At 35.5% G+C, this 25,927-nt stretch overlaps 2 protein-coding genes and 1 long non-coding RNA gene across 5 annotated transcripts in view; 1 reads left to right on the top strand and 2 right to left on the bottom strand.

The window, feature by feature from the left end:
• The window catches only part of LOC123524897 (uncharacterized), a 97,018-nt gene extending 96,035 nt beyond the window's left edge, over window positions 1–983 (bottom strand). The window contains exon 1 of the mRNA XM_045303493.2: window positions 749–983. The gene's annotated coding sequence lies outside the window, so the exon portion shown is untranslated. The remainder of the gene's footprint in view (window positions 1–748) is intronic.
• The window catches only part of LOC123524958 (uridine-cytidine kinase-like 1), a 352,168-nt gene that overhangs the window by 139,486 nt on the left and 186,755 nt on the right, over window positions 1–25,927 (bottom strand). The gene's annotated exons all lie outside the window — the stretch shown is intronic.
• Window positions 22,689–24,269, top strand: LOC123524899 (uncharacterized). Its single transcript, XR_008370186.1, has 2 exons — window positions 22,689–22,950; window positions 23,698–24,269. It is a non-coding gene; the product is annotated as an uncharacterized LOC123524899 (long non-coding RNA).

Raw genomic sequence — 25,927 nt, 5'->3', positions numbered from 1 at the left:
TCTCTTTTTTATAATAGAACATAGCCAAATGGGCAAACACAGTTCATCAATATACATTAATCATAAATTACAAATCCGATTACCATCCCAACACAAAGTATATAATCGGCAACCATCCGTTTACCATCAAACACAAATTATATAATCGGCAACCATTTTGTTAATGATAGAACAGAGTCAAATGGGCTAAACACAGTTTCTCAATATACATTAATGTTAAATTCAAAATCAAGTACCATCCAACACAATGGAGATAATAGCAACTTTCTTAACTTTCTCTTTTTTTATTACAAACGATCGAACATAGCCAAATGGGCGAAACACAGTCAATACACATTAATCATTAATTCAAAATCAAGTACCATTTAACACAATGGAGATAACAGCAACTTTCTTAACTTTCTCTTTTTTTTTATTAGAAACGATCGAACATATAGCCAAATGGGCGAAACACAGTCAATATACATTAATCATAAATTCAAAATCAAATACCAAAATCAACACAATGGAGATAATAGCAACTTTCTCTTCATCCTTAAGCAGTAATCATAAATTCAAAATCAAGTTACAAACCAATACAAAGGATAAGGATGACACCCTTTTTCCTAAGCCAGTACCGGCTGATACAATCAGACATTAGCAATTGGGCTAACTATAGATTATGATCTGAAAGGCTAACTATAGATTAAGATCTGAAAAACAGTCATCCTTCTACAAATGACAATAAGTTATAACTAAGTGAACCTACTTATTTTCCTCACAATGCGCACTTAATTACTTGATCCGTGCTCATGAAAATTTAACTTTGCTTAATATATATGTGAAATGGAAGTTTAATTACTTCACTTTAGAAGAAAATACTTTCCAGCGAGATTAAATCTGATAAAATTGCTTAAACCCTACTCTGTAAGCAGGTATCATGAATAATAGACTCTTCCACGTGTTTATACTACATATAGTTTAACAGACTCGTGAATAACTCGCCACTAGCTTGTATACAGAAATCGTCTGCTACACTGCTAGCAGTGATGTTTACACAAGTCTATTTTAACCCTGCATTACAAAGGAATGCATTGTTATCAAAATTCGCGTGGGAAACCACATAATTACCTACATAAATTTGCAAGACATATTACCAATTTAATAATTCATACAAGTTAAAGCATACCAAAAGTTCCTTCTAGGGCACATCTATATAAATATAAAATGACCATCTTGTAAAATGTTGGTTGCAATGTCTGTTTTATACTGCCAAAAAAATATCAGGTATTTACGCTAGTTATTTAACATAAATTGTTAAATCCACCAACAAATTAAATCTGTTACCTCCTTCAGTAGATTAAAGTAGATAATTACCGGCCGGCAGGCAATTAAGCATATATGCATTAGGGGAAGAGCTTTACTACCTATGAGAGAGTCAGCAGACGACTGTAATCTGATCATGTAAACACAGAATTCGTCTGCTTGATATCTAAAAGCATCTAATGCAGCAATAAGACATTGACCTGGTTATTTGATGTGGGAAAATTTGTTACACATAATTATAGGGTCGCAATGGGGTTTGTTTTCATATATTAACCATGCATTTGAAGGTAACGATAATATTTTAATTTGCTGATATATGTCTATCTGGTGAATGTACCTATGTTATGTTCAGGAGGAAATAAAAGAATCAAATAATCATCCTCGGGTTTAGTATTGTGTAACCCATGGATTCCCCCCAATTGAGAAAGAATAGTTTAACGTCAGAGGTTATTTCTAAGGTCATGGAGTTTTATTGGCCGGCCTGTAATGACAACAGCTTTCGGTATCAGTAGCTCAGTGAAGTGTGACTTATTAAACAGTATTATTCCTTCTCTAGAGAAGGAATAATTACCTTCGGATATCGACTTGCTCTTTTACCTCTCGTTTAAGTGTACACCTTCCAGTAACACACAAATAAACACCTCAGTACTCCAGGATTAAGTTGTAGCAGGTCACAAAACAAATAGTCATTATGATAACTGCAAAGTATAATAGAAAAGCTATTAATCAATGTAATGTTTAAATCCTTCGGTAATTACACAGATATATCCGTACAATAAGTACAACTATATTAAAAATAAGCAAATAATACCAGCCTACTTCCCTGCTATATAAACTGCATAACTTACAGATTTAAATCACTCAACAAAAATCTCAAAATACTATTTAAGTATTCTCTCACAATATCTAAATGCGCATAGAATAATTAAGTCCATATATTAAACATCAGCAAGTATAAACAATCGAGGATTCCTTCGATAAGAAGCAAAATCAATCCTCGCATCTATTTGCAAACGACCTTCTTCTTCCATGTGCAAAACTAAAAGGACCCAAAAGTATACAACAAGTATATTAATATACCAACAAGACATAAGCTAAAGCGGGCCCTTACAACAGGATAAGAGCTCCTTCAGTAACAGGTTTTGAATGATAATCATTAAAAACACATTATATCGATATTCGGTCCATTACTGTCTGAAAAATATCTATACAATAAGTTGATATATGTTTTGTCTGCCATGAACTTGATTACTAGTATTTAATGGATCGCGATAATTTTATTTTAACGGTACTTGGCAACATCAAAAACAGGTAAAGCAGGTGTATTATCCGATAAGTGGTGTTAATTGGTATATTGTAGTATACTTATCTCTAAATACGATGGTTTATTCCACGACAGATTTGTAGTCTAGTGGATAGTGTGTCGGACCTGTATTCTTTTTATGATTGTATGGTGTAAGTTCGAAGTAGTTAGCATTATGATGGTGCGAGCCCTATTTGACCCCATTTAACCTATGACCCTTTGTCAGGACTGGTCAATGCCGGACAATTCAAAAACCACAGGTTTTACTAAACTTTGTAAAAACCTCTGATTTAACTTCCAAAGGTATTAACAAACCAAAAAAACCATATATTTTATATAAAATGTATTTCATTAAAAAGTCATAAGAAACTTTAAAACCCATACTGAAAAAACAAGTAGCCTATTTCATAACCTCCTTAATACAATGTAAACACATCAGTTACTACGTTTAAATCAGGAAGTAAAGACACATATTTATCCACTCGAGAGAACTTCCGCATTGCTAGAACGTTCGATCAAAATCGTGACTGTGTTATTGCATCAGATATTTATCAACTTAGATACGCATTCCTCAGAAACTTAGGTACTATAGACCAACACTCCCCCCTGTCTTATTGTTAAGAGAAACTAAAAAATATAGATGATAATTTCAACTTTTATTGCCTATACAACTGGGAATTTAAATTAAAGATGAGCACATTCTTCACTAAAAAACTAAACAATATAAATATGTCACAAATTGACATACGGGCCTTATTTTATCTGTAGTGTAAATGCAGGTATTGCATCATCTTTTTGTAAATTTTTGAGTTATTGAGGTAAATGTTAGATTTCACGCATAAAATACCTCTCATGTTTTTCTGTATTTCATAACTTCAATTTCCATGTAAATTTCAGTAAATTCGGTTCAGTAATAAGAAAGTTGATATTTTATAAACTTCAGTAATTTATGTTTTTATCCCCAAAACCACTATAATGGGCCTCAAATTGTCAATTTCAATCCGCGCCAAAGTAGTTAGATTCCCCGGCTATATCGTGAATCCCGTGAAAATAGAAATAGTAAGAGTTCACGCATAGGCCGTGAATCCCATGAAATTTAGTATTTGGCGGGACATCACCCTTTAAATAGACTGGACTAAATATGCCTTGCGCACACCACCTTCCGACATTATAGACGAATCTATGTCTGATTAATTTTTCTTGCTAGAAATTTATGCTCGATCGAGGTAAGAAATTTATTTGTTAGATTTTTGTATGATTTTTGCATTACGATTTTTATTTGGTAAATTTTTGTGCATTCTACAGAATTCTGTAACATTTACTTTTCGGCATATGATTTTTGCTAGTTTCGGTATATCAGGATAATTTATTAAATTTTTCAGACTTTTGTAAATTATTTCGAAAGAGGAGTCTAAACGTTTCGTTTATATAAGATGTTAGATTTATACTGAAATTTGTATCGTGATAATTGTAAAGTACTGTTTCAAAAACTTATGTCAAACATTTTGTTAATTATGGAACGCCATTACTGCATTGTATTGTTATGTATAAATCTATATGGCAAGTCTAGCACCATGTATGTAATATATTATTGTAATTTGTAATTGTGTGCCAGTCTATAGCACATCTAATTAATGTCCGTTGTAGTGTATGGCATTAGATATTATATGGATGCCAACTATGATATAACGTTTGATTTACATTGAATTTTGTTAATTTGTAGTTGTAAATAATGGCTGCAGTTTATCATTTCCGTATCTGTAATGTTTCATCATATACTTTTCATATCTTTTTCATACTTTAACTTTAGTCTTTTAAGTAAGTAATTTGTGTAATAATGGAAGTAATTAGTGACGTATTTTAATCATGTGACGTCTGAACTTAATAGCACATATATTTGTATAAGTAGCACGTATTATTTATGGGAGCCTACGGAGGTATGGTGTACCCAAAGGAGCAGTTTTATGCCCTGACTTATTTGTTTTGCTATGGTACTTACCATATGTTATATATTTTAGCTTCTTCCGCCAGACGATTTTACCTGGTGATGTCATAACCCGGAAGTACAATGCCCGAGGTTTACTTGTCTTCACTCGCCTGGATGTGATATTCCCAGCGCAGAGCTTTCGTCCCATGGTTGTGCCGTAAACCGCAAGACGATGATTTTTGTTATCCTCTGAAGTCAGCTCAGGGATGCAATCACCTACCACCATAGGGAGCCAATACGGAATCAACGTATTCACGGTTTAAAGGGACTCTATTTCAAGATACGTTTTGATATTGTTTGTGCTACTTAAAGTTCGCAATTAAATTAAAGAACTGTACCACGTCACATTAGAATGGAACTATACGAACTTTGTATCTGGTGATACTGAACTTTTATTTTTTTTTCTTATAATCATTTTTTTTCCATATCATCTATTCATTGTAAATAATCATCTTATGTAAATAAATTTGTAAATATTGAAAATGGTGTTGATTTGTTCTGATGGTTACTGTCGCCGGTACGGCCATTCCTGTCACAATGGTGTCAGAAGTGGGATTGGTCGACCAGACACAGTAGCTATTCGAACATTATTAACACCCATTTAACTGCAGCAATAATTTGTAAAGATTCCTCTTGTTTTGTTCTATTGGTACACATATAACAATTTTATTCATTTTTCAGAGTGACGTCTTACCTCAGACAAGACAAGACAGATCCATAGCTTCAGCTAACCAGCTTTAGTGGTCACAGACTGATAGACAGTTGCTTACGACACTTGGATTCTGGGGTGAGTTCGTTCCTTTTATTTTTCTTTTGGGTTTATTTTGTGTCACTCTATGATTAAGCCACCATATATCTGTGCTGAGAGTGACCGCCCTTGACAAGGAGAGTTATCCTACTCACTCTTAATTGTGCGTCGCCCTACTTCTCCCAGTGATCCTATTTTGTATTAGTGTACTGTATACATACCAGATACAGTATTTTTTTTTTTAATTTGTGTGTGTTAGCAAGCTTGTTTACTTGCATATACTTTTAACTTTTAAGTTTTAGTGCTACACAGTTGTGTTATACCTATACTTTATCTTAGGATAAAGCACTTTGATTTATTTTTGTTTATTTGTTACACTTAAGTGTTAACACTAGCTACAGTTGATTGATATTTGATAAGGCTAGGGTATTGTTACAGTCTAATGTCACTGTACATTGTTGATTGTTGCCTATGCAACCTTGATTGACACATAGTACTGTTGCGCAACATAGTGTATTTTTTTTAGTGAGGACGTTTTGTGTAGTATATACGTAGAGTATAGTATTTTTCTTTGGCTTCAGTGGTAACTGTAGAGCCTTAGTGTAAACTAGTGTAGTCTAGTATTCCCTCACGATTGTTTAACTAGTGTCTCAGGTTGTTATAGTAGCTGTTGTACTGTAGTGTTATATAGTGTTAACGTAGTGTAATCATTTAAACATGACTAGTGTAGTAGAGTTAACGAAGGTAGGAAAGGAGTTAGGTTATGAAGGAGAGGAGTTACGTAACTTTGTTAAGGAAGAGCAGGCTAGGGAACGTGAGGAAAGACATAGTAGATTAGAAGCAGATAAGGAAAGATTAGAGTTAGAGGCTAGGTTGCAGAAGGAAAAGATAGAATATGAACGACAAAGTAGTTTAGAAGCTGAGAAGGAAAGATTAGAAGCAGAGAGAGTAAGGTTAGAGTTAGAGGCTAGGTTGCAGAAGGAAAAGATAGAATATGAACGTAAGTTAGAACAGGATATTTTAGAAATGGAAAAGGATAAGTTAGTGTTAGCTAGGAAGTTAGAAACAGAGAAGGAGGAAGCAGAAAGTAGGAAATTAGAAACGGAGCATAAGTTTAAGACAGACTTAGAAAAGATGAGTAAGAAAAAGGTAAAGGTTAAGATGTCTCCCTTTGATGAGAAAATTGATTCCATGGATGCGTACTTGAATGTGTACGAAACGTACGCTGTTGCGCAGGATTGGGATAAAGAGATATGGCCACTTAACTTACCGTTCCTTCTAAAGGGTACGGCAAGAGAGGTTTTTGATAGGCTTCCGTTGGAAGATAGGAAGGATTATGATAAACTGAAAGCCGCTTTGCTACGTCAGTTCGAACTCACTGACGATGGCTATAAGAAAAAGTTTAGAACAGAAAGGCCTCGTGATAATGAGACCTTTGTGATGTTTCTAGCCAGAATAAGTAGATATTTAGATGGTTGGCTTAGATTGAGTAAGGTAGAGAAAACGTACGAAGGATTATTAGATTTTATACTTAGGGACCAATTTTTAGATGTATGTAATAGAGAACTATATCAGAATTTGAGTAGTAAGAGGTTAGTTAAAGCTAAGGATGTAGCAGAAGATGCAGATTTGTTTGCAAAGACTCGTGGTGGTCCCAAGTATGTCGTGAATCGAACCAATAAGGACCGGGACCGTAAACCATATGAAATACCTCAGAGACAGTATCCTAGTAGTCGTAATTTAGGCACTAGTAATAGAGGTAGTAGCAATGTTGCTAATAGAGGTAGAGGTTATCAACCCTTTGGTGTACTGAAGTGTACTAATTGTGGTCGTATAGGGCATAGCTCATATTACTGTAGGAGTGGAAAGTACGGTAATAGTGCTAATGCAGCAGCAGAGGTAGAGGTAGAACAGGAAAGTAGTAAAGGGGAGAATAGAAATAGTAAGGAAAATAGAAATAGAGGTAGAGGCCGTGACCGATCTAGGAGTAGAGGTAGATGAAGAAATAGAGATAGAGATAGGAGTAAGTCAAGTAGGTCAGAGAGTGGAAATAGTATTATAGAATTCAGTGATGTTGAGGAGTTAGGTATGCTTAGTGTAAGTACATGTCCTTCAAAACCCGGTACTTGTAATGGTAGGGATGTAATCGCTATGCGGGATACAGGTTGTACATGTGTGATAGTGAAACGGGACTTAGTAGAAGCAAGTCAGTTTTTAGAGAAAACACGTAGATGTAAGTACATAGATGGGAGTGAACATAGGCTAGATGTAGCTAGAATAGATATTGATTGTCCGTATTTCAAGGGTACAGTAGAGGCGTTGGTTGTAGATAATCCTACCAATGATGTTATAATTGGTAACGTAGAGGGAGCTGTAGAACCTCAGTTTAGTAGTTTAGCGTCAGCAGTAGAGACTAGGGCGCAAGCCAAAGTTAAGAAGCAAGTAAAGCTTAAAGTTCCGTCTCAGATTTTAGATATATCTAGAGAGGAGTTCTTAGAAAAGCAACAGAAAGATAGCACTTTAGATTTGTGTAGAAAGAAGGCTGAGGAAGGTACGATTAAGCAGTGTAGAGGTAAAGGTTCAGTTAGATTTGAGATAAGGAATAGATTGTTATATAGAGAGTATACCGCCCAGAATTTAGACAAAAGTAGACAGTTGATTGTACCTAAATGTCTAAGAGAAACTGTGATGAAAGTTGCACATGATTCGTTACTGTCAGGCCATTTAGGTGTAAGGAAAACTAGTGATAGGGTATTTGGCGAATTTTACTGGCCAGAAGTAACTGCAGAGGTTAGGAGGTACTGTCAGTCGTATTTGTCAACGTACTATAGCTAAGGGTAGAGTAAATAAAGTTCCGTTAGGAAAAATGCCTTTGATTGATACTCCGTTTAAGAGAGTTGCTGTCGACATTGTTGGTCCGATCGAACCTATGACTGATAGGAAAAACAGGTACATTTTGACTATGGTAGATTATGCTACTAGATATCCGGAAGCCATAGCACTACCTAGTATTGAAACTGAGAGAGTAGCAGAGGCATTAGTAGATATGTATAGTAGATAGGGAGTGCCAGAGGAAATGCTTACCGATTGTGGATCGCAGTTTACGTCAGAACTTATGGCATTTTCTCCCTTTCAGTTACTTTACGGTAGAACAATCCGTGGACCGATAACTGTGCTAAGAGAGTTATGGGCTGGTAAGACGGAGAATGATGAGGTTAAAACCACTTACCAGTATGTTATGGATTTACAAGAAAAGTTGGAGGATACGTGTAAGATAGCTCAGCAACAGTTAGCAAAAAGCAGTGCTAGATACAAGAAGTATTACAATAGGAAGGCTAGAGATAGGAGGTTTAAGGCAGGTAGTAAGGTAATGGTATTGTTACCTACGAAACATAATAAGTTGTTGTTACATTGGAAGGGTCCTTACGTAGTAGTAGAGGTAGTAAATAGACTAGATTACAGGATAGATGTAGACGGAAAGTTGAAAACTTTTCACGCAAACATGCTGAAACAGTACTGTGAAAGGAAGGATGATAGTAAGTCTATACCAGATAAGGGTATATTAAGTAAGGTTGGAGCAGCTATTGTAGAGGAGGATCAGAGAGATTATGACAGATTAGATCCGAATGAAAGTAGTGATGAGTTTTCGAGTAGAGTAGAAAAGGATATAGATTTGTGTCCTATAAAGCAGGGTACAGAAACGTACAAAGACGTAGAGGTAAATCCAGAGTTACCAGTAGCATGTAAACAGGAAGTAGTAGATTTGTTAGAAAATTTCTCAGATGTACTGACAGATATTCCTGGAAATACTAACTTAGTTGAACATGATATTCAGTTGTCAATTACAGATCCGATAAGAGTAAAGGGTTATCCTATTCCTTTTCATTCACAGCCAGTAGTAAAAGAGGAAGTAGATAAAATGTTGGAGTTGGGAGTAATCGAACCATCAAATGCTCCATTTTCCTCCCCTATTGTCCTCATAAGGAAAAAAGATAACAGTATAAGGTTCTGTATAGATTTTCGCCAGGTCAACAAACTGACGGTTTTCGATGCTGAACCTATGCCAAACATGGAGGAGATGTTTTCAAAGCTATCTAAATATAGATATTTTTCTAAACTAGACTTGAGCAAAGGTTACTGGCAGGTTCCTTTGTCTGAAAAGGCTAAACCCATGACTGCTTTTGAAACCCCGAAAGGTTTGTTTCAATTCCGTAAGATGCCCTTTGGATTAGTTAACGCACCTGCAACGTTTCGTAGACTGATGCGGAAGGTTTTGAAGGACCTAGGGCACTCAGATAGCTTCATTGATGATATCCTGGTGTATACAATCACATGGCCAGAACATGTAGTAGCACTTTCTGAGTTGTTAACCAGACTAAGAGAGGCTAAGTTAACCGCAAAACCGATTAAGTGTTTTATAGGTTTTCAGAAGTTAGAATGTTTAGGGCACATGATAGGAGATGTTCAGACCCTTGAACCAGTTCCAAATAAAGTACAGGCTATACAGGATGCCGAGAGACCGAAAACCAAGAAGGCAATACGTTCATTCTTAGGTGTAGTCTGATTTTACAGAAAGTTTATCCCCAATTTTGCCGCCATTGCAGTTCCGCTCACAGATTTGACGAAAAAGGGTCAGCCAAATCTTGTAGAGTGGGGTGAAAGTCAAGAAAAGGCTTTCCAGACTTTGAAGGCTAGCTTAATGGGTCCGCCTATTTTGAAGTTGCCAGATTTAGATCAGACTTTTATATTGAGAGTAGATGCTTCAGATGTAGGTTTAGGCTCAGTATTGCTTCAGGAAAGTGATGGAGAGAAATTACCTGTAGCGTATGCTAGTAGGAAATTGCTACCTAGGGAGCAAAAGTACTCAGTGATAGAAAAGGAGTGTCTAGCGATAGTATGGGCAGTAGCTAAATTTCACCGGTCTTTGTTCGGTAAAGACATTGTATTAGAGACAGATCATTAGCCGCTCACTTATTTGAATAAAGCGAAACTTAGCAACTCCAGGCTGATGAGATGGGCATTGGCATTACAGCCATATAGGATCAGTATTAGAGCAATTCCTGGTAGAGAAAATGTAGGCGCAGATTATTTGAGTAGAGTGTAGACAGGTTGCTATATTATATGGTGTACAGATAGTGACAGTGTCTTTTTTGTGTGTTTGTTTGCTATTTTCAGTATGTCATTTTGTTTCATCTAAGAAAATTATGAATTTTCTTTTTAAGGGGGGACGTGTGTCACAAATTGACATACGGGCCTTATTTTATCTGTAGTGTAAATGCAGGTATTGCATCATCTTTTTGTAAAATTTTGAGTTATTGAGGTAAATGTTAGATTTCACGCATAAAATACCTCTCATGTTTTTCTGTATTTCATAACTTAAATTTCCATGTAAATTTCAGTAAATTCGGTTCAGTAATAAGAAAGTTGATATTTTATAAACTTCAGTAATTTATGTTTTTATCCCCAAAACCACTATAATGGGCCTCAAATTGTCAATTTCAATCCGGCCAAAGTAGTTAGATTCCCCGGCTATATCGTGAATCCCGTGAAAATAGAAATAGTAAGAGTTCACGCATAGGCCGTGAATCCAATGAAATTTAGTATTTGGCGGGACATTACCCTTTAAATAGACTGGACTAAATATGCCTTGCGCACACCACCTTCCGACATTATAGACGAATCTATGTCTGATTAATTTTTCTTGCTAGAAATTTATGCTCGATCGAGGTAAGAAATTTATTTGTTAGATTTTTGTATGATTTTTGCATTACGATTTTTATTTGGTAAATTTTTGTGCATTCTACAGAATTCTGTAACATTTACTTTTCGGCATATGATTTTTGCTAGTTTCGGTATATCAGGATAATTTATTAAATTTTTCAGACTTTTGTAAATTATTTCGAAAGAGGAGTCTAAACGTTTCGTTTATATAAGATGTTAGATTTATACTGAAATTTGTATCGTGATAATTGTAAAGTACTGTTTCAAAAACTTATGTCAAACATTTTGTTAATTATGGAACGCCATTACTGCATTGTATTGTTATGTATAAATCTATATGGCAAGTCTAGCACCATGTATGTAATATATTATTGTAATTTGTAATTGTGTGCCAGTCTATAGCACATCTAATTAATGTCCGTTGTAGTGTATGGCATTAGATATTATATGGATGCCAACTATGATATAACGTTTGATTTACATTGAATTTTGTTAATTTGTAGTTGTAAATAATGGCTGCAGTTTATCATTTCCGTATCTATAATGTTTCATCATATACTTTTCATATCTTTTTCTACTTAACTTTAGTCTTTTAGTAAGTAAATTTTTGTAATAATGGAAGTAATTAGTGACGTATTTTAATCATGTGACGTCTGAACTTAGTAGCACTATATTTGTATAAGTAGCACGTATTATTTATGGGAGCCTACGGAGGTATGGTGTACCCAAAGGAGCAGCTTTATGCCCTGACTTATTTGTTTTGCTATGGTACTTACCATATGTTATATATTTTAGCTTCTTCCGCCAGACGATTTTACCTGGTGATGTCATAACCCGGAAGTACAATGCCCGAGGTTTACTTGTCTTCACTCGCCTGGATGTGATATTCCCAGCGCAGAGCTTTCGTCACATGGTTGTGCCGTAAACCGCAAAGACGATGATTTTTGTTATCCTCTGAAGTCAGCTCAGGGATGCAATCACCTACCACCATAGGGAGCCAATACGGAATCAACGTATTCACGGTTTATAGGGACTCTATTTCAAGATACGTTTTGATATTGTTTGTGCTACTTAAAGTTCGCAATTAAATTAAAGAACTGTACCACGTCACATTAGAATGGAACTATACGAACTTTGTATCTGGTGATACTGAACTTTTATTTTTTTTTTCTTATAATCATTTTTTTTTCATATCATCTATTCATTGTAAATAATCATCTTATGTAAATAAATTTGTAAATATTGAAAATGGTGTTGATTTGTTCTGATGGTTACTGTCGCCGGTACGGCCATTCCTGTCACAAAATAGAATCTTTACTTTATTAAATATTCCATTATCCTTTGTTTGTGTCTTCTCCTTAGTCAGTAATGTCTGTTGTGCTGATTGCATTTTGAATGTGTGACATTAGAGTGCCGACCCTGTAAACATGAAGTCATTGGGCCAACGACGGAAAACCGTCAAAGGATAATCGTTGTTGGGCCACTGTTGGCCCAACAATGATTAATAAGTATTGTAAATACAGCTGTTGGGCCAACGTTGAACCAACTTTAAATTTCAGTCACAGATATCTCTGCATTGGCCCGATATTGATTTTCAGGGAAAGACTTATACAGAGAAAACATCGTTGGCCCAACGTTGGACAAACGTTGGTCCATTATAAGTAATAATATAATAATTGTATATTTTACAGGTCACTGTTTTATCACAAGCCCCCACAGGTATACACAGGTTGTGTAGCTGTAACATGCAATATTTAATTAATTACTAAACACTTTTCTGCACCAATTCGTAATCAGTTATATTTGGGCTAATTAAACTAAAAACTTATCTGCAGCCGTGATGATATTTTGAACTATTTCAAATCTACTACCTTGAAAAAATTGTGAAAAAAGTATTGAAAAAAACCCTTACTAACTCTGTAACAAATATCTAATTTTATACAATCATAAAATGTTTACAATAAATCTGTTGAATATTCCAGAACATGAACTCTCGTTAACCCGAGTTATTTAAGAAATCCCAGAAAATGTGGTTAATTTTACTCTCTAGGCCAGATTTCTAGCTTTATAGACATGTGAAGTAAAGGAAACTATTATACATGTGATAGGTCTAGATTTAACAAAAACTCGGTCTTCCAGCTATAAACTGTAAGTAGAAGTTTTTTTTAAAAATATTTTTCGATAAAGTTATGGAATCTTATACAGAATTTCTTTTTATGTGCTGTATGCATGTTATATCCATATGACTTGAACATACATATGTTAAATACTAATATCTAAAGCTGGCGGATGGCACTTGTGTTGAGTATTAAATTCTGTAAATAAAATAACTCATTTTCTTGTTAATTCTAACATATTTTTCTCGGTTAAATACAGACAAAAATAAATTTCATACATTAGTTATTGTTATCAATTTGACGTAGATGGTTTAATCAACAGTATGATTTTTGTTTTTTACAGGGTGCTGTTCAAGGGAGTAATAATGGAGTGCCTAGCACTGTGGTGCACAGGAAAAAATAAAAATATAAAAAGCTGCAACTTCAGTGAGAAAAGAAAACAAACAAACAGAACTTGGATATATAATGAGTTAATATACAGACAGTAATTCACTTTAGTAGGATTTAATTAGTGACTGAAAAAGGAAAAATATTTAGATTTATAAAAGACTGGAATCAATATTTTACATGTTGTAGTGATGAAATATTCTGTTAAATTTCTTCAGGAAAAATGCAAACAAACTTTAAATAAATGTTAGATTTCTTTTTGTTAAATGTTAACAAAATCACAACTATTTGAAAATAAAACATGTATTAAACAATGCTAGTTTTAGTCTTTTTTCAATTTCGTAATCGTTGGGATAACGTTGGCATCCATCTTTGGCCAATAAAGAAACAGAGTTGGCCTAACGTTGGACCAACCGTGATAGACGAAAAAATGCTGTTGGCCCAATGGAGGGCCAACGATGAGTGTAGGGTATCAGTTGTTGGCCCAATGGAGGGCCAACGATGTGTGTAGGATATCAGTTGTTAGCCCAATGGAGGGCCAACGATGATTGTAGGATACCAGTCGTTTGGCCAACGGTGTACCAACCGTTGGGCCAACGTTGCGCCAATTAGCAAAATGGCGTTGGGCCAACGTCGGAAATCTTCGTTGGGCCAACGAAGAGTCTGCCGTTGGCCCAACGTTGGGCCAACGCATGTCTGCTATCTGGGGAGTGTTTCAGCTGAGTAAAACATGTTTAAGGCACCACTACATTTTCACAAGGAATGTATAATGTCATATATTCTTGGGTCTTTTTTCCAGCACAGGCTGAACCGAAAGATAGTGTCTGTAGTGCTGGCTAAGGATGCATGACACCTTATTTTGTTTTATTTTTGTTTCCTAATCAATTAATACTTTAAAAATATATGAAACTCACTGCCTTAGGACTGCTACTTTAAATATTAATTTCAATACTTTAAATATATGCAGATCGCTGTAGGTAAACCCCCACCTTTATAATTTTATAAATTTTGAATATTATATTGAATGCTGAATTGATAGAACTGTTAATTCTGAATTAATTACATATTGTAACATTATCGGATTGTGGTGGTATTTGATGCTTTAGAATGGTTGTGCTAAATTATTGTATTAAACTATTTCAGTATCTAGTCGGAATTGACCAAAATGTTCTTATACAGTTGGACACGGCTAGTTGTGTTTGCATTTTCATGTGGAATATTTGAATGGCACTTTTCTGCGTGCTAGTTCATTCATTTCATTATTACAACTTGATGTTGCACGACTCATAGGTACAGTGGTGAAGAGCACATACTTTATGTGTCAAGCCGCCCTATACATAAACAAAGATATCTACACCCAATGCAGGGTTCTGAACCCACATAAGTAAGGTACAAATGAATCAAAGATAAGTCATATTTTAACCACTTAATTGGCCACAAAGGCCCCGACAATAAATGTGTAGTAAACGCTTCAATTAAACTTATTGGACATATTTTTATCTGACATTTACTATCATGCACATAAAATGCCCATTCAGAGCAAGCCACTGTTCTTACTCTTAGTTTAATAAACAAGGAATTATCTAGCCCTCCGGTAACCGTAGGCCTAGCCTGCGTTCTAGCCATCTTGTAAAAGGAAGTCTAGCATTATTGTTAGGGTTTTTCTAGTCGTCTAATTACAAGACGGCTAGAAAAAATGTAACGGATGGGCTAGGCATCCGGTTACCGGACAGCTAGAATGCAGACTAGGCGTCTGGTTACCTGACAAGTAGACACTTCCTTAAGGTACATTCTATAGGCAAAAAATCGACATTATTGTGCTTGTCTTTACAACCATCTTGCGAAATTTTACTGAAGAGTTACATTTTTGATGAATGAAACGCCAATTAAAAATGATTAGGCTCTCATTTGAAGTATATATCTTGAAAAATAAATGCCAACTTTTACCTGAAAATCCGGACAAAAGACAGAAAAATATTTTTAGGAGGTCATGTTTTTTCAAAATCGACAGCTACTACACGCAAGCAGTATTCTGTCTGACATTGTGACCAAAACTTACCTAAATAAAATATCTAATAGATTTGATGAAAAGGCCTGTTAGTGTCGATCATTTCAGATAATTTTTATTTTCTCCTTTTTTCATACAGTCATCATCATTTCATTATTGATTTGACATAAACATGTGTATTTACGACCAAAATCCAAAATCTCATTACAAGGGCAATACATATAAAAGTCAGTTGTGTCAATTTTATTTTTAGAAACGGTTGCTGTTACAAAGTAATTAACAGAATAAAATGTAAATTTCAGCATTTTTTCACATAAAAATGTGTTTGTGTGTAGTAATGTAATCAGACTAAGCACATGGCCTTACGGAGTACATAATTGTCGGCGCTTAACGTAAGATCAGTTAAAGGACAGGATTCACAAACGTTAAATTTATGCTTAAATCTACATATGATACATTATGTATATGAATATAATTAACGATAGTATCGCATAATTATGGAAGTGAGTGGAATAAATTTGAACTATTTCCTTCGGATGTTTACATGACGGTGCTGTCAAAAAGCCTCTCCATTTGTTGACATATTTTGACATGTCGAGTTGCTCTGGTAGGAACAACGGTAAGTGCAAGTTTATATATAAAAACTATTTTGCAACGAGTTCAAAACAAGGTTGATAATCAGTCGATTTGCGCAGTCATAACCATTTAAACGTATGTCCTGGGTGGAGAACAATTATGCGTGTATCACTGTCACCAGGATTTGTCATTAGATGCAGAATTGACGCATCGCCATTATGTTTGTTGTACGGTAAAGTACGGCAGTTCATTATATAACATGAATTACTGAGTTACTCCCCTTTGATCATTGTACTCCATTTTGTCTATTGGAAAAACGTTATTAAAATTGCTTCTCGAACATTGAATTTAATCTGTGTTTTGTCCGTGTTACAATTAACTGGCGTGGTGGCAGCTGCAGAAAAGGACCCGATTTTCTGCCTGACATTTAATGACCTTCACAAAAAAAAAACACTCAATTCGTAACTATCCAGAACAAAGGAACGGACAGTGCTACTTTACATCGTAGTTCACAAACATAGTTTTAAGATTCGTTCAAGATGGCACAAGTTCGTGCACCAAAGCAGTGGCGTTTAACCAGGGAAGAAACAATTACCTCCTTTGAATCTTGGCGTCAGAACTTACAATACACTTTGTCACTTGACACAAACTTTGCTCCATTTTCAGTGGAAGGATTTGTGTGGGAAAGAAAGACAAATGCTACTCCACTGAGAGGATTTACCGACGATGGAGAAGGTGTGCCTGAGGCTACCAGACGTACAGCTGCCCAAAAAGTTACCCATTTAGAACTTATGCTTGGTCAGATAGCTAATTTCTGTCCAGTAATTTCTCGTAATAGCATTGTGAAAAATTCTACCTCCATTAACAGTATCTGGCAATCAATAAGATTACATTTTGGCTTCCAATCTACCGGTAGTCACTTTCTAGACTTTGATAGTATACAGCTCAGACCCGGTGAGCGACCAGAGGACTTGTATCAACGTCTTACAAGTTTCATTGAGGACAACCTGCTAAAAACAGATGGGGGCATCTCTCATATGGGCAACCCACCCACTGATGACGAAGAACTTTCACCTACAGTGGAGAATTTAATTGTATTAACATGGTTACGATTAATCGATAGACGTTTACCTGCCCTTGTGAAACAAAGGTATGGCACTGAGCTTCGATCAAGAACTCTTGCTTCAATAAAACCGGAAATCTCCCTTGCCTTAGACAGTTTGTTAGATGAAATTCACTCGGCTTCGGAAGCAAAAGTCCTGCGTTCAGCTTTCAAAACAACATCAAAGTCTAGCAGTACAAAGTCTAGATCTGTTTCTCGCGCTGACCCATCATGTCCAGTGTGCAAACAGGCTGGACGGCAGAAATACAATCACTACCTTAGCAAGTGTAAATACTTACCAGCAGATGACAACCCAGACTCATCAGAGAACCATGTTCGTAGAACTCAAGCGTTTGTTCTCAGAGCAAGTTCCAGTTCTACAGTTACCTGGCCAGGGTGTTATCTTGAAGTTACCGTACCGGATGAAGTTGATCCCGATGGTACTATCGCTATAGAACCGAAGTTTGGTGCACCCTCCTACTTACGGTGGCCATCCCCGCAAATCATGGAAGCAGTATGTGGTAAAGTCAGAATTCTCAATTCGACAGCAGACCCAATCCATGTTCGCAAGCATGAACATATTTGCCAAGCACGTCACACCATACAGTCTTATTCACTACAGTCAGATGAGATGACCAACAATCTGCGCCTGAAAGGATTGTCATGTCGCAATGCCAGAACTAGTCTTTCATCAGACACTGTATCACTTGATCCAGATAAACTGTTGTCGGACATCACTGTCCAAAAATTCAAAAGTGTATTAATTCAATATGATGATGTATTCAGTGCTTCAATTTCCGGATACAACGGTACTTCCGGTCCATTCAAATCTGTAGTAAATATGGGACCAGTTCAGCCCCCACAGCGCAAAGGAAGACTTCCACAGTATGCAAAAGATAAATTAGTTGAACTTCAAGAAAAATTTGACGAATTGGAGAAACAGGGTGTATTTTCACGTCCAGAAGATGTTAACGTTACTGTAGAATACCTCAACCCTTCTTTCTTAGTGAAAAAATCTCAAGGTGGTTACCGACTTGTTACCGCATTTGCAGATGTTGGTCGCTATGCTAAACCTCAACCGTCCCTTATGCCGGATGTTGACACAATATTACGTACAATAGGTCAATGGACATACATAATTGTAACAGACTTAACCAGTGCTTTTTACCAGATTCCCTTGTCACAGGAGTCGATGAAATATTGCGGGGTAGTAACACCATTTCGAGGCGTTCGTGTTTATACTAGGTGTGCAATGGGAATGCCTGGATCAGAAACTGCCTTAGAGGAACTGATGTGCCGGGTGCTAGGAGACTTACTACAAGAGGGTGTTGTCGCCAAATTAGCGGATGACCTATATTGTGGTGGAAATTCGGAAGAAGAACTTGTCTCAAATTGGAGTCGTGTGTTAGCAGCTCTTCAGGAGAATAACTTGAAACTTAAGCCCACCAAGACAGTCATCTGTCCAAAGTCTACAACAACTGTTGGCTGGACTTGGACACAGGGTAAACTTTCTGCATGTAATCACCGCCTAGCAACTCTGTCTACATGCCCAGCTCCAGCTACTATTCATGGTTTACGCTCATTTATTGGTGCTTATAAATTTTTAGGCCGCGTCCTACCAAACTGTTCCCAGATGACGGCATCTCTAGATAATATTGTTGCTGGCAAGAACTCTTCAGAAAAAATTTCCTGGAATGATGATTCTATTAAGCACTTCCAGAATGCACAGGCTGCTCTAACATCCCATAGGTCTATCCTTCTCCCTCGATCCACAGATCAGCTATGGATAGTTACAGATGGTTCAGTGAAAAATCATGGCATTGGTGCTACATTATATGTCACCCGTAATGACAAGTTGTTCCTTGCAGGCCTTTTCAGTGCTAAACTTCGAAAACATCAGGTCACATGGCTACCTTGTGAGGTTGAAGCTCTTAGTATAGCAGCGGCAGTGAAGCATTTTAGCCCTTACATTATACAGTCAGATTTACAAGCATGTGTTCTCAGTGACAGTAAACCATGTGTACAAGCCATTGAAAAGTTATGCCGAGGAGAGTTTTCCGCCAGCCCAAGAATAACGTCTTTTCTCTCGATCGTTAGTCGATACCAGGTCAATCTTAAACACCTTGCTGGCTCCGCCAATATTCCGTCTGATTTTGCAAGCCGAAATGCTCCCAGTTGTGACAATCTAGGTTGCCAGATATGTACTTTCATCAGACATACTGAGGACTCTGTTGTTAGAACAATACAAGTAGAAGACATACTTACCAGTGTCAGCCGCTTACCATTTACTACCAGGTCAGCTTGGAGAGCGGTACAGTCTGAGTGCCCTGACTTGAGGCGTGTTCATGCTCATTTATCACAAGGCACACGACCCTCGAAGAAACTCACGAACATACGAGATGTTAAACGTTACTTATCTGTTGCTTCAATTGCAAGGGATGGTCTACTAGTTGTTACACGTACAGAACCAATGTCTGCACCTGTGGAGTTGATAGTCGTTCCAAGATCAACTCTTGATGGCTTGGTCACTGCTTTACACATCAAATTAGATCACCCATCTAAACATCAGTTACAACAGGTTATGAGGCGTCATTTTTATGCCCTAGATTTGAGCCAGGCTGTGGAAAAAGCAACCGATACTTGTCATACTTGTGCATCCTTGCGCAGATTTCCTCCAGGTCTTCTAAAACAATCTACAGAAGACCCTCTGAAGCAGTTGCTTATCGTTCGCTGCGATGTCATGAACGTAGTAACAATTAGTGCTCGTTTTACGCGAAACTTCACTCATACTGTCGCGTCCTTCATTGACATGAAAAATCAGACACTGTTAGAGATACATAATATTCTTTGTACTGAGTTACATCTATACATGGACCTCTGCAGTAATAAGGTGATCCAGCTCCTTGTTTCATAGCATTACGCGAAGACAACCTGTATCATCGTCTTAATATAATTCTAGACATAGGTCGGGTTAAAAATGTCAATAAGAATCCAGTGGCTGAAAAGGGAATCTTAGAGCTTGAAGATGAAATTATTCGTATAGAGCCAGGTGGCGGACCTATTTCGAAAACACAGCTCGCAATTGCTGTCGCTAAACTTAATTGTCGCATTCGGCGTGAGGGGTTATCTGCCAGGGAGTTATGGACACAGAGAAGTCAATTCACGCATGAGCAGCTCCCAATTTCAGATAGGGACTTCATTTTACACCAACATGAACTGCGTATTAACAATCATGCGGCAAGTGAAAAGTGCAAGAACGGTATTGCAACCGGAGAACAGTCAGACATAAGTATTGGTGATCTTGTGTACCTGTATTCTGATAAGAATAAATTAAATGCGCGTCAAAGATACCTTGTAGTGTCTCAACAGGGCGATTGGTATTTTGTTAAAAAGTTTACGGGCAATCAGTTGCGTGCTTCGTCATATAAAATAAAAAAAGACGAGTGCTTTCGCGTTCCAGCAGAAATGCCAGATGACAAATTCACACCAAAGTCTGGTTATGATAGTGATAATGAGGACATTGATACGTTTCCCGTTGTTCCTGACACAGTACCAGTTCCACCAACTCTAACCACACCCTTAGAACAAGACAACCATAGTCTTGCGCTTGAGGAATCACCAGTTTTAATTGCTGAGCCTAATGAAGAAACTCCGATTGACAATGAACGTTATAGTTTAAGTAACGTAGACTCTGATACAGCTATAGCTCAGCCTAATATACAGTCTAGACCTCAAAGAAGCCGCAAACCCCCTAAATACTTAGAGGATTATGTGCCATAAACTGTTTTAAAAATATAACAATACGCGTCGGTTTAATTGTAGAACCACTCAGTGACTTAATCGCACTGCATTACAAACCTATAAACTGTATTATTTGTAACAGTTATTTTCTAGTCAGATCTTATAGTACTTCTGATTTGTTTTGTGATGTTGCCTATATAAACATTCACTAGTTCAGTCAATTTAAGAAACAATGATTCATTTTGCAAACGCACATTTAGAACTTTATCTTGTTTATTCGATTGAACACTTAGCTTTTTCATATTTGTTACAATCATGTTTGCTTATAATGAACCTCCTAATGTTTTCAGTTCTCTAGTATATATGTAATTTCTTTTAGAAAGAGAGGTAGCGCCATTATGTTTGTTGTACGGTAAAGTACGGCAGTTCATTATATAACATGAATTACTGAGTTACTCCCCTTTGATCATTGTACTCCATTTTGTCTATTGGAAAAACGTTATTAAAATTGCTTCTCGAACATTGAATTTAATCTGTGTTTTGTCCGTGTTACAATTGACTGGCGCATTGTTTCATAAATAGTAAATCGATCAGTCATAGCAAAAAAAAGCGTTGATTCACTTTTCGTTTAGGACACGTATAGTTTATTCATTCAAATTGACATCATTTAAAAAAAGTATTAATTCTCTTTTCTAAGGAAGAAGAGGGTGAGAAAACCTCTGCATAAAACATGTATGATTGGCCGTGAGGCTGAATCAGCTGGTCTGCGTAGGTCTTGTGTTTGTTTCAGATGAATTAAAAAACTGCACCATGAAAATAATGGTTTGGATTTGTAAACTGCTGGAACTTGTGCTCGGTGCGCACAAATTTCTTATTCAGCAAGGGATGCATGATGTTGGCGACCAACAGTACAGAAATGTATAAATGTCAATATTTCATATACAATATTTCTGTATGAAAAAGAAACGATGTCTGTAAGTAAGCCAAAGAAAGGATACCTCTGCATAGCTGACGAGGGTCTGAATGAAGCATGGTCATGCTCTCAAATATCAACAAATAAAAGTTGAATGACAATAACAAATATTACACCAGATTTATTTAATAAATGGTATAATAATTTTTCAACTACATTTGTACATCAACTGATCCATGTGCTGTAGACCTACAAAATAAACGTGTTTAATTAAAGAAGTAAAGCGACATGAGTAGTTTTAAAATACATAAATTCAGATTTGTCAAGATTCCATTGAAATTACTTAGGTAATGTTAATTTCCTTATACTCCTGTACTTATTTCAGATGAAGATGTAAATTGATCCAAGGAAATAATGGGACCATGAATGCTATAATTACCAAGAAGAAGACTTACTTCAATTGCCATATGTATACATCATTTTTATAAAGGTAGACGTCAGTGTTTTGAAAGTAAGTGTGACATTTAGCATTTATTAAACAAACTATAATAATTGATTTTAGATTTATGTATTTTTCAAAATTGTTTTTGATACACAGTGTCAGCAATTGAATTTTAAAGAGAAAATACAGCAAAATTTGAAAATAAGATTTATGTATATATAAATGTGCATATTGGTCTTTTATTCCAGTTACAGTATGATATGGTGAATAAAAACCCTCAATGCAGCCTTATGGAGCTTTGGCTTGACCTTGAACAGTAGACCTGCTTTTATTAAATTCTTTCATGTATATACTTAACATCTACATTTTCCATCCAGTTCAAATGAAACATGGTACACAACATCAGCATGAAGTGGACATGCAAATAATGTCTGGACTATCAAGTTTGATTATTTTTATCTACAGTTAATATGCCATTTTTTATTTCATTATATCACAGCTACATTGATACCTTGTGTATTAAAACTCTTGCAGATTCCATCAGGGTCAAATGAAATATGGTATACTTCATGGACAGGCAGCAGACATACACATACTATGGTGACTTTTATCTTTAATTTCGATGACTCTTTTCTAAAGTTATGACCCTTTTTTGAACTTTATAAATTAAATATTACAGTTTCTTTTGTCCTTTATGTACTTAATCAGCTCCTCCCTCACTTTATGTCCATTTCCCATGAAACTTGTTACATCATTACCATAAATGTCAGGGCCTTTATCTATTTTAGGGGTGTTATGCCCCTTTTTTTAAAATACAACAGTAACATGTATTCCACTCCTCCTACAGTTTTCATACTCTGTAACAATGGAAATGTAAGTCGATATGAAATTATCAACATGAAGTAGGCATGGACATATTGCCAGACTTCCATTTCAGGTTATTTTTTCTTGAGTTATGCCCTTTACTTAAAAATATCACAAATACACTTGTACATTGTGTACTCGCAGTTTCAAACTATACAAACGAAACCTAGTATACATCATCAGCATGAAGTGGTCATGTGCATAGTGCTAGTTAAAACGATGATGTATGAAGACATGTAGACAAATATATATCATCTGTTAAAATTCATAGGTCTTAGTCTTTAGTACTTGTGCAGAGTACTATTTTACCACTTCTTAATAAAGTCATGACAATTTTTCTTAATAACGTCTGTCACTGATATTGTTATAATTCTAAGATGTAACATTTTACATTTTGTATTCTAAAATTTGTGGTTTTAATGAACAAACAAAACCTGTAAGATTTATACTTGTGTAAAATGACTAAAATTTCTCCTTTTCCAGATGCTCATACAAAGGGCCACAAGTATTTGAAGCATTGGTCAACAAAAACTGAACTGTTTGATGGATCACACAGAATTTACAATCATATTTCCAGACACAAATGTAGAGAATTAATGAAAAAGAAATATTAGTATCAAGGATAAGGGAGAAAGAAAAATATGCATCATGCATGAAGAACCTGCTTTAGATTAATTTGCAAAATACATTGAAACCTCACAATTGTTAATGGCATAATGCGTATGGAAGTTAAGAAAGGTGTACTTTTCTGGAAAATAACAACAATATTTTTTCAATTTTCTGAGCATAATTCAACATAAAAATTATAACATGGCTACATGGATAATACAAAATGTGCAATCATATTTCCAGACACAAATTGGGAGAATCAGAGAAGAAATATCAAGAATTAGGGAAAAGGAAATATTTGTCATGCATGAAGAACCTGCTTTAGATTAATTTGCAAAATACTTTGAAACCTCACAATTATTAATGACATTATGCATATGGAAGTTTAGAAACGTGCATTTTGATTAATCATCTTCTGGCACTTTAAAATAAAATAAAAATATATTCTCTGAGCATAGTTCTACATAACAATCGTAAGTTAATAATCTAATCTTGATGAAAACCTATTTTAGGGAATATACGTTTGTGGTTTGTCTGTCAGTCTGTCTTTTTTTGTGCCCGACCAAAAGTTGTATATAAACTAAGAAATACAAGTATCGTATATTGGAAAGTTTATAACACTCTGTATCTGTGTAACTTGTTCCATATTTACGTTTATAAAGTATAGGTCTTTCATGCTTGTTCTATAGAAAACTTTTCATGATGTTTTCAATCTAAATGTGCTATTGCTTTTATCATGTAATTATGATGAGAATTAACCTTTGTGGTGGAAAGTGAGATTTGAATAATGCTTTTCTCATTGTCAGTAACTTTTCCGTGATTGGGAGGATTTTCAAAGTACTTGGCAGGGTCATTGAATGTTATCATCCGATGTGACACATGCTAGATTCAAATGATAGTCAACTCGAAAGTCAAGGTCACAATAAGTAGTTAAAAATGAAACTTTTTCTGTCTGTAATTTTTTATGAATGTATTGCAGCTCACTTAGCGTGGCACAAATATTCATCATAACAAGATGACATGTAAAATTTATGACTCAGACTTCTAGCTCAAAGAACAGTGTTATATATAGAAGCTCCCTTTAAACTAGGTTAATGAAACCAGATTACTACGTTATGACTTTTAAAGCGTACTTATTCCAATCGGGATTGTGTTGATATATGATAAACTTTTTTTTTATTTCCCGGATGCCGAAGAACTTAACCCATACAGTTCCAGTCAAATTCATATAAAACTCTGTTTACATCATCAACATGAAGGGGACATGATCGTTGTATCGGGACATTTATGCCCAGTTATATTTTCTGGAGTTGTTGCCCTTTTGGACCTCGCCCTTATGAAATTATTTTTCCGAATTATGTCTGAACATAGACTGAACCCTGTCTGAACATTTTTTAGCAGTCTGAATCTTTCTGAACAGGGAGTTTATGTTTGACCATTTCTGAATTTTTCTGAACTTTTACTGAATTGTATCTGAAAGATTTAGAAATTAATTTAGATTGTTTCAGAAGATGATTTTTCTGAACTTTTACTGAAATATTCCTGAAAGAAGTAAATTTAGGATATTTCAGATGACCAATTTTTCTAAACTTCTACTGATATGTATATCAGAAATAAGTTAAAAATGTTTCTTGTTATGAATTTCTGAATTCAGAATTTCAAAAATATTTTATACACAACAGAATATGCATAAACATGTTTCACAAGTTCATGACATTTTTAAACAAGTGAAAAAATCTAATACAGATTCACATGGTACATTTAATATGTCCATGATCATTATTATACTTAACTTAATCATATTGGCCGAGCCTTGCCTAAATACTGACTGAACATTCAAGCCTATATTATTGTTACATTTGAATACTTCTAAAAGTTCCTTAATTCTGAATTATTCTATAATGGTCCTGAATTTAAAAAAAGAAAACATATTTATTTAATTCTCAACAAAAAATAACTTGACGTAAGTGTATTGATTACTTACGGAGGTTTTAAAATAAAAGTCATATGCTGAAAGTGTTAATAAATATTCAGATATGTTCAAGCATATGTTAAGAAAAGTTTCAGAAGTTTTCAGAAATATTCAGAAGTTTTCATAAATATA

This window comes from Mercenaria mercenaria, chromosome 3 (assembly GCF_021730395.1).
Source record: "Mercenaria mercenaria strain notata chromosome 3, MADL_Memer_1, whole genome shotgun sequence".
NCBI lineage: Eukaryota > Metazoa > Mollusca > Bivalvia > Venerida > Veneridae > Mercenaria > Mercenaria mercenaria.
This window is presented reverse-complemented; position numbering and strand designations above follow the sequence as displayed.